The sequence below is a fragment of the Podarcis filfolensis genome (genome assembly GCF_964270895.1).
Source record: "Podarcis filfolensis genome assembly, chromosome: 7".
Classification (NCBI taxonomy): domain Eukaryota; kingdom Metazoa; phylum Chordata; class Lepidosauria; order Squamata; family Lacertidae; genus Podarcis; species Podarcis filfolensis.
In genome coordinates this window covers 35,042,097-35,053,014 of record NC_139603.1, presented here as the reverse complement: position 1 = coordinate 35,053,014, position 10,918 = coordinate 35,042,097, and positions in this window count along the sequence as shown.

The following is a 10,918-nucleotide window of genomic DNA, read 5'->3' as shown; positions in this document are numbered from 1 at the left end:
AAAGCCTTGGCTTTCCTAAAGTAACTTTGATTCATATTAACACCCTCCCTTTTTTTATTTGTCTCCGTGTGCTCCTTTATTCTCCCCATTAGCTATAATGAAACTTTACAGGTAACAAGAGCAGTTGTTGGGGCAGAAGGATTACAGAGGATACAAAATGGGCGTGATCCTTCTATGGGCATGTTGTAGAATATGTCCAGATCAAGGAGAGTAACAGCCCTGCCTTGGTCAGCCCTCACGTGGAGTACTGTGTTTAGTTCTGGGTACCATAAATTAAGGAAGATATTGACAAGCTGGAAAGTGTGCAGAGGAGGGTGATCAAGATGATCAAGGGTCTGGATCCAAGCCTTATGAGGAATGGTTGAGGGAACTAGGTATGTTCAGCTTGGTAAAGAAGACATTGAGAGGCAATATAGTAGCCATCTTCAAATATCTAAAGGGCTGTCACATGGAAGATGGAGCAAACTCCCCGCCCCCCGCCCCGCTCCGGAGGCTAGGACCCAAACCAATGGATTCAAGTTATAAGAAAGGAGATTCTGACTAAACATCAGGAAGGACTTTCTGACAATGAGAGCTGTTCAGCAGTGGAACAGACGTCCACAAGAGATGGTGGACTCTCCTTCCTTGAAGGTTTTTAAGCAGAGATTGGATGGCCATCTGTCATGTATGATGTAGTTGAGATTCCTGCATTGCAGGGGGTTGGAGTACATGGCCCTTAGGGTACTTTCCAACTCTATGATTCTATAATTCTGTCATTCGATGAATGACAATGCAGCCCACGTAAAGGATTTATGCATGATACAACTAGTGATTGTGACGTTTTAAAAAAAGAGTGCATAAAGGAATGATGGCCAAGCAGTTGAAAGAAAAGGCTAATTGTTTCTATTTCTGTTCATTTGGATGCAGGAATGGGTGTAGAAGAAGCACAGGATTTGCTGCTAGATGAAGGTGATGACTTAATTTATCAGAGTACCCTTGCATTTGTTAGAGAAGGACTACTTTATTGCCTGATACAGAACATTTGCAAGAGACACGAGGAAGGAATGCTGTCTGCCAGAGCAACAGGAGCCAAGGCTGCCTGACATTTGCTTTGGCAAACCATTTCCCAGGAATTGCTCTGCAGTGGATTTGTCTTATTAAAAATCCTGCATTCAGGCACTTGACTTTTTGGTTAAACATACTTACAAAGCAGCCATAAATGCTGCTAATTTTCAACAGCAAATATTTTAGGAGCTAATTGGGAGACATTAAATTCTACATTAATTTGTATGAATCATTTATAGAATTTAATCAAGCAAATTACTTTTCTTTATTGTTTGCTTCATTCTTTCCATCAGCTGCTCTGCATAGTAATTAAAACTATATTACCCCTGTTTTAAATATGGAAAGCCGGGACTGAGAAATGGCGATTTTTACAAGTTCATTTGGCAAATTTGTATTATTAGTTAGTTGTCTTATTAGTTGCTAACTATATATATATATATATATATATATATATATATATATATATGGAGAAAAGCAATGACAAACCTAGACAGCATCTTAAAAAGCAGAGACATCACCTTGCCAACAAAGGTCTGTATAGTTAAAGCCATGGTTTTCCCAGTAGTGATGTATGGAAGTGAGAGCTGGACCATAAAGAAGGCTGATCGCCAAAGAATTTATGCTTTTGAATTATGGTGTTGGAGGAGACTCTTGAGAGTCCCATGGACTGCGAGAAGATCAAACCTCTCCATTCTTAAGGAAATCAGCCCTGAGTGCTCACTGGAAGGACAGATCGTGAAGCTGAGGCTCCAATACTTTGGCCACCTCATGAGAAGAGAAGACTCTCTGGAAAAGACCCTAACGTTGGGAAAGATGGAGGGCACAAGGAGAAGGGGACGACAGAGGACGAGATGGTTGGATAGTGCTCTCGAAGCTACCAGCATGAGTTTGACCAAACTGCTGGAGGCAGTGGAAGATAGGAGTGCCTGGCATGCTCTGGTCCATGGGGTCACAAAGAGTTGGACATGACTAAACAACTAAACAACAACAACATATATATATATATATATATATATATATATATATATATATATATATAGTCTCTTTCGTAAATAATAATTTATGAAAGATTACAAGCCAAAGGCATGACTTAATGTCAGAAATGATACATTGCAATAAATCCATTACAGTGACCTATAAACAGAGCCAGCAAAATAGCAAAACTTCAGAAGCATAAAACATTTTATCAAAAAGCAACAGAGCATTTATTACAATCCATCAAATGCTTGAGAAGGGCCAAAAGGTTGTTCATGATCGTGCCAGATGAAACTTACTGGGGAGAGTGTTCCGCAAACAGGAAGCCGAAACTGAAAAGGCCCTCTCCTTGTCACCAACCTCTGAACTGCCCTCAGAGGTAGCACCCAGATAATGGCATGGATGAAGACCAAAGAAGCTGGATAGGATCTTAGTGGGAGAGGCATTCCAATATATATTGCTTCAAATATCTGAGGGTTGACCAGAGCTAGGCCTTGGTCGGGGTGCCCTCTGTTTTGTAGGACTCCACCTTCCATTTTGCCTGACCATTGGCCATGCTGGCTATGGCTCATGAGAGTTGTTGATCACCCTTTGGCAGGTACCACTTGACTAGTCCAACCCTAGGCTGTAGAACTGGGTGCCTGAGGGGAACTGTCATTTTCTGAACAGAACGCCATCTTAGTACATCAATTTCTTTCCCTCAGTATGCTCTACACACATGCAGGCAACAACAAATTAATCAGGGCACTTCTCTTCCAGGCTGTGAAGATGTAGCAAGATTGCTATTGCTGTTTCTATTCTGGGTGCTGTAATTCTTGAGTGCTGGAAACCCCATAAGCACTTCTGTGGATTGCATTATTACAGCATGTACTATTTTGACAAATAGCAACATTACTGGGCAAAATGGAAGCTTTTAAAGCCAGCCTCCCCCACCCCCACCTCATCTCCAAACAATAGCTATAGTCGCTAACAATTTCAAATACTCTCATATATATATATATATATATATATATATATATATATATATATATATATATTCCAGAATGCAGCAGCTAGACTGGTGACTGGGAGCGGCCACCGAAACCACATAACACTGGTCTTGAAAGACCTATGTTGGCTCCCAGTATGTTTCCAGGCACAATTCAAAGTGTTGGTGCTGACCTTTAAAGCCCTAAATGGCCTCGATCCAGGATACCTGAAGGAGTGTCTCCACCCCCATTGTTCTGCCCGGACACTGTGGTCCAGTGCCAAGGGCCTTCTGGCGGTTCCCTCACAGCAAGAAGCCAAGTTACAGGGAACCAGGCAGAGGGCCTTCTCAGTAGTGGCACCCGCCCTGTGGAATGCCCTCTCCCCAGATGTCAAAGAGAAAAACAACTACCAGACTTTGAGAAGACATCTGAAGACAGCCCTGTTTAGGGAAGCTTTTAATGTTTAATAGATTATTGTATTTTAATATTCTGTTGGAAGCCGCCCAGAGTGGCTGGGGAAACCCAGCCAGATGGGCGGGGTATAAATAATAAATTATTATTATTATTACTTTTTTGTTTGTGTTTAGAATGTTGTGAGGAATAGAAAGTGGGGATGAGCATGCTACATCCATCCATGTTTCCATCCTAGTCACTTGACGTCACCCAGTGAGCTTCACGGCTGGTCTACCAGGTCTTAGTCCAACACCCTAAGCACTATGCCACACTGGCTTTCAATAGCTCTCAGATGGCAGTGGCAAGGGAAATGAGAACCTCCAAAAATGTTCACAAAAGCAAAGGAAGAGAGCCCTGACTAAGGGATCTTAAATGACTGAGTGGTCCATCCCTTGCTCTTCCATGACACAGTGGTGGAACTCAAATGCAGCAGGCTACCAGAAACCCTTCTTCTGACAATGCATATCCCTATTGCTAAATGTTTTGTGTATTCCTTTAGAACAGAAGCTTTTGTTAGGTTCTTTGATGTATTTGAAAACAGGTGGTTCATCCCTAATTCATCCTTCTCCATACTGGGACAAATCTGGGGTGGGGGGACATTACCTTCAGCAAAAACATGGAAATAGGTCTTGGCCCTTATATTAATGGCTTAACTTGTGCAGATGCAGACAGCTTGTCTTAGTTTTGTATAAGAGGTTAAATGCTGAAGCATTTCAGATGGTGGTCTCAACTTCTGCTTATCCCTATTACTAAGACCCTAATTCACAATCCAGTTAAGCCACAGCTTGGTTCTTAAACAAATTGATTTTATCTGCCAGATTTTATTCTAGTTCTTTTGCTTAACAGAGACTTATTTTGATAATCTTCTTTGAAACCTGGTAGTATGGTTGTTTCTTTTTCAAAAAAAGAAATAGATTATCTTTTTCTCTTAGTCATCACAGCCTCCTTAAATATTTTTTTCTTATCTGACATATACCTTTATTATGCATCACAATGCACCAGAACTGGAATGAGTTCCTCCTCCGCAAGTATCTCACTTTCTGGTTACCTAAATAGTAAAGTTATCAAAAGTTAATGCAAAGGATGTCTTCAAATATGGAGCTCTGTTCTGATGAATTCCACTGTTATGTAGACTCATGCAGGTCTTGGCCTGAAGGAGGTGACAGGTAGTTCACTGTGACTTGTTTGCAAAGTGTCCCAAAGGGCGTTCAGAGCTGAGGTCAGTGGGTGACATGCTGCGATGTCTTCAATCCCAACACCAGGCTTGGTGGCTTCTATGCAGTGGCTAGCTATGCAGTAGTTCTCTGTTCCTGGTGGTTCCTAGATGCCGGCAACAATGGTTCTCCCAAAGTACCTCTTGCCTTTGTCTCATCCAGCATCACAGAAGCTCCCTGGCATGGCCCATGCACTCCTTTGCTTTTCAGGCAATTTTCTTCTTGCTTCCCTTTGTTGTAGCTGCCTCTGTTGGTCTCCAGCATCCCCTTCCAACTGTTGTGTAGAGCAAGTGCCCAACCCGGAAAGTTGTGGCGACCCTGAGTGCCTACTGCCTCTCCTCTTATATAGCCCTTGGATGCTGGGCAGAGACTCTCCACCTGGGTCTTGGCTCCATTGGTTTTAAGTTCTTGCCTGGATCTTAATTACCTTCACGTGATGAGTCACGCACTCTCACTCTTGCACTCCTGCCTACTGGCAGTCCCAGCTGTTCTGCCCTCCTAATCCTCCTCCTGGCCCTTGGAGACAGCAGGGGCAGGTAGTTATGTTCCTCCAGGTTCTTAGCCCACTCTCTGCTGGAGGGCTGTGCAATCCCTTCTTCCCTGTGTTCCTAGTATTCCATGCTATCTTCCTGCTCTCCCATTGACCCCTCATCCAGCAGCTCTTCTGGCACCCCTCTGTGTTTCACAGGGTTGCTAAGGTCTCCTGATCCAAGTCTCCATGACACAAAGCATTTTGAAGACAACATAATTTGCATCCATCAGGACCTTGAATCTCAAGGAGTGTCCAGAGCACTGTCTAGTTCTGTTGTGTTGGGTGAGTTTCAGTTAGTAAGGCTTGAGGATGTGGACAAGGTGCTTGGATTAGTCAGGGTGACCACTGGCGTTCTGGACCCTTGCCCCTCTTGGCTGATAAAAATTAGCAGGGAGTGGACAGCTGCCTGCGCCAGGGAGGTGATTAGTGCCTCCTTCGAAGAGAGGGTGATCCCTGAAGCAGAGGTAAAACCACTCCCTGGATTCAGAAAATCTAAGTAACTACTGGCCAGTTGTCACTCTCCCCTTCTTGGGCAGGTTTCTTGAGTGGGTGGTTGTGGATCAGATCCAGGAGGAAACTGATTTTCTAGATCTATTTCAATCAGGGTTTAGGCCTGGTTTTGGCACAGAAACTGCTTTGGTCACCCTGAACGATGACCTCTGTCGGGAGAGAGCCAGGGGAAATACGGTATGTCCCTGTTAATTCTCCTCAACCTCTCTGTGGCTTTTGATACCACTGACCATGATATCCTTCAGGAGAGAGTGTCTCAGTTAGGGGTTGGTGGCAAGCTTTGTCGTGGTTCCGGTCCTTTTAAGAGGGTGACATTTGGTGCGTGCTCTGCACAGATTGCTTTCATTGCCCTGCTAAGGTTTTTGGGTTGTAGTCAACAAACTTGTACACAGAGTAGACCCACTGAAATCAATGACAACGACTAATTTACAGTAGGTCCATTAATTTCAAGGGGTCTGCTCTGAGCAAAGGTTAGTTGACAATAACCCATAGAGAGGACAAATGGCTTCCTTTAGCAATGCACTTCCTGCTTTTGTATTTTAAAGTGTTCAATCATTTCCATTTTTATTGTTGCACTAGATTCTTACTGAAAACTAACTTTTTGTAGAATTCTATTTCGGTTCTCTCTGCTACAGGCTCTCTAATGGATTCAGGACCCTAGCTAATAATTTAAAACATCCGGCCAATCACCCTGCAGCTCTTATCCCACACATAATCTCCCAAAGTACTTATGTCATTATACAGAATATGGTTATAGTTATTAACTCAGTAGCAGCAGTTAAGCAGAGTTGGCCAGCAGTATATTAATAACATGCCTAATGAACTATGAAATACTTTCCAGTGGACTCACACACACAAAAAGAGAATTCTACTGGGAGGGGGGTGGAAATCAGAGTATGGCCCTGCTTTATATGTAATATTTCCCCTCACCCGTTCAATCTAATGTAATGCTCTTAGCTTTGTAATGCTGGTGGGTGGAAATCATAATGTAATAAAAATCTGGGAAAGGGCAACTTTCTGGTTGAGGCCGAACATTATAGCTAACAACCAACGACTCCTCTGTGGTTTAAGTGCCATTTGGGTCATTAATTTCAGGACTTAAGTGAGCATTGTCAGAGTTCAGCGATACCAATCACTCACTGTGCCATGACTTTTACTACCTTAATTTTCTTTTTCAGCCCCTAAACAAAGTAGCAATCTTATGTTCTGCACACAACAAACAGGGCCATTTCTGCATCACGGCTTAATTATGATGGTTTCTCATTCGGGATTTAACTAGAGTTCCTGTAGCACCGTGCATTTAGAGATCTCATTATACCTTTGGTCAGCTGGACTTCTGGAATATTCCGCTCTTTAAAAGCTCTATGCAGAGTGAAGCATGTGGTGCTAATAAAAAGTTATCACAGAGGGAACAGGTTCTTTTAAACATTTGACAGGCAGGAGGTTGAAAGCCCTGTTTTTCAGACCCCACCTCGATGAATTCATTTGTGTGGAACTAAATTGATATCCACCTCACAGCAATTAGAGCAGGGAGAGACTGCTTAGGGGAAAGTTCTTAACATTCGAAGAAAATGAGCAAAAGACTTTTGCCTCAAGCTATTGTGAGCCAGGATATTAAGGTGAGGTTTTGATTGTCATCCTGCTTGTTTAGGTTTGGGAAGTGACTCTCGTCAATTAATGAAGGTCATTTACTTCTAATACTGTGGTCAGTCTGGTTCTTCGGACAACAGACAAAGGCCTGAGTCCACATCCTTGTGCCCCTTTCCTCCGTATTCATGTGCCTGACTTTGCTGTTTTTGTTTTTAAGTGAGCAGGCCAGGTAGCTTGATCCTTTGCTGCTGCAGTGGAACACAAGGGGTGCTTCCAGAAGACCTGTTTATTGAGCATGCATCTTGACTTGTTGGTGGGAAGTTTAGATGAGGTTGTGTGAAAGCAAGTGTTAGCCTACCCTTTCCAGGGCATTTCACCATCACTTTCCTTATTGTAAAAAGTCCAATCTTTTGGTGAAGTGGGTTTGTTGCTCCCAGTCAGCTATAATTGTGCAACCTGAATTTGTTAATATCAGACCCTCCAGGTGTCTCTGTTTTCCAGGGGCAGTCCCAGATTTACAGAAGCCATCCTGGTTTCTGATTTGATCCTGGAATGTCCCGCTTTTCTGTAGAATATCCTTATTTTGATCGAAGAAATGTTGGAGGGTATGGAGCTATGTGAGATATAACCTTTAGAAGACAGCTGAAGGCAGCCCTGTATAGGTAAGATTAATTTAAAAAAAGGTTAAAGTTTTATTATGTTTTTATATATGTTGGAAGCCACCCAGAGTGGCTGGGGCAACCCAGTCAGATGAGTGGGGTATAAATAATAAAATTATTATTATGGAGTAGGACGTCCCTATTTCTATTGGAGAAACATTGGGAGGTATGTAGTATAGGATTGGAACACCCCCTGCAAAAAAAATTGTGGTAGTGTAGAAGTGCCGAAGCAGAAAGTAACTAAAGTCACAACCATATTCAGGTGAACAGAAGCAAAATGGAACAGAACAACGGTCTCCACTGTTGTCAGACACTCCAATGTATTCTACCTATGGGAAGTTCTTTCGGCCCTATAAAGGTAGCCTGATTCTGACATCTCCTTCCTTAACCTCAAAAGCCTTCAGAATACTGGCAAAGCAGCGACATCGACTACACAGGTAAGTTAGAGGGAAGAACTCTGGACGGAGTTACTTTTTTTGGCTGTATGACCTTGGCTATATTTGGCTGTGGCCATTTTGAAAGACAGTTCAGATCTCTTTTATAAGCAAGTCCACCCTTATTATTTATGATCTCATCAGTCTTTCTGACACCTGCAAATGTGATCAGCACGAGAATGAGCAAGGATGGTTCTCTGAAAAAATTCCAAAGGGATTCCCACCCCCCAACACTTTCCTAGTTAAAGGCTCCTTGTTCATAAAGAAAGCCAACCAGAGAAGAGCCAGCTTTTAAATAATATAATGTATGAATATCATTAGTGATATATGAAAGCTAGATTATCATGGCTTGAAATAAGTGTGAGAAGCTTAAATGTGCCTCTCAGGCAGCATTTGTGCCATGTGTGAATGTTTCAATAAAGGGCACAAACCAGCTAAAGGGAAGCACAATTTAGTTTTACTGGTTTTAATGGGAGAGGTATGCATGTGTTTTAAGTTTAATTCTCTGCCACTGAAATCAACAGGATTTTAAAACTGCTTAATTTTGGCTGGATCATGTCTATTGTGTTCATCTTTGAGGAGGGATTTCAACCACCCTTGGAAGTCAAATCACAGGAAGCTCTCTAATCCCTGTTGATGCCTATTGTTATTATTTATCCAGTGCAATCCCGAACGTGGCTACTCAGAAGTAAGTGCAACTGAGTCCAATTTTATTTTTATTTAGCAAAATTTATATAATGCTTGATGGTAGTGAAACCGCTAAGTGGTTTACATGGAATATTAAAATTATCAATAAAAAGCAATTTAATATATCTTCAAAATTACAGTAAAAAAAGGAAGAAGATTAAAACATGTTCGCCACTTCAATGAGACTTACTCCCGAGTAAGACTGGAGCCATGCAGTATTTCTATACATTTCTCATATCCACAAGAGGTGAAATGTATAGCTCTGCATCTGGTCCAAACAAATCCCAGATACTGAACCAAATTGAGTCAAGTTGGGCTGATCCCAGATTTGCATAGGCAGGCCTGGACCCTCAGGTTAGGTCAACGCAGAACGATCTGGTGCTGTCAAAAGAGGGAGCAGTTTGCTTCCACCATTGCCAATTGTAAGTTTAATTATAGTTTAAAACCTTAATTAAACATGTGGTTGCGAGGGGGATAAAGTAGACAATGCAGACAAGAGTTTCTGTCTGATTGGCTCCTCCCCCCACCCCTCTGTCTCCCCGCTGACCAAATTATGCTTTAAAGCGCTTATTAAACATTAGGGTTGTACAAGGCCCCCATTTCACTGGAGCCAACAATATTTCCCTCTCCCCTTTCTCTAGTTCTGATGAGTATCTCATTCAAAAATTGAGAGACATCCCCAAGGAACAGAAGAACAATTCCTAGCCATTAGCTCCCGCTAGTAACCATGAACCTGCCTAAAAAAGAATGGGCAGCCGGCAGCCATAACCAGTAATATTTATTTGTTAATAATATTTACTGGCCTTCCTGTAGTTGAGTTTTCAGGGTGGCTTACAGCAACGATGATGCTGTTTTAAAGAACTTTGTTTTTCTTACTCAACTTTCTCATATAGTTTCTTCCTTTTGTCAGTTCATAATGTACTCTGTCTGACTGCATTAAAATAAAGCCTCATTCAGCTTTTTAAAGAGCAACCTTCAGTTAATTCCACTCAAACGTATTATTTCTGCCTACAGTTAAAATGAAGTTGGAGATTTTCTTTGTTAAAACTACAACAACAATAATTAGTTGTAATTGCCGCACGGCACAATTATCCTAACATTCTTTGGCTTCTAAAGCTGGTGAATGGAAGTTGTTAACCTGAGTCTGGTGCTGTAATCGCACTTCAACTTCAAGGTGTTTTGCAGCTAAACCAGCAACCTGCCACCTTTGACTGCATTAAAAATGAGCCGTGAAATCAAATGGTGTTCTGGAGGACTAAATGTACAATGCAGTTTGAAAGTATGGAGATTATATGTTCTTCTCAGCCATCCTGACTTGAAAAATGGAAAGATTTTAGCACAGAGGCATTCCCATACATAATTTTTTTACCTCAGGAAAAACTCTGAGGAGTGCCTTCTCCTGGCTTAACTTCCAGTTCAGTCTCTGTGCTTCTCGCTTCCAATTCTATTATCTTGTCAGTGCAGAATTTGCACAGCAATTCATTGTTATGTAGTACCGGAAATGCAGAACGAAAATATTAAAGAGAAGCTGATAGTAGAAATTGCGAAGTGGATGGAACTACCAATGGAAGATGTGGCAAAAACAGTACAAAATGCATTCAGAATGAGAGTAAGAACAACAAAGGCAAGGAAATTCCCAGGTGATTGTTTAATTACATTTAAAGATCGGGAGATGAGAAATTTGATATTACAGAGGAACAGAGAGAAAAGACTGTACATTGATGGAAATTACATAATTATTTTTAAAGACATACCGATTAGGCTGTTGAAACGAAGAGATCCATATAAGCCATTGGTACAGATACTTAAGAAAAATAAGATTGATTTCAGATGGGAATTTCCGGAAGGAGTT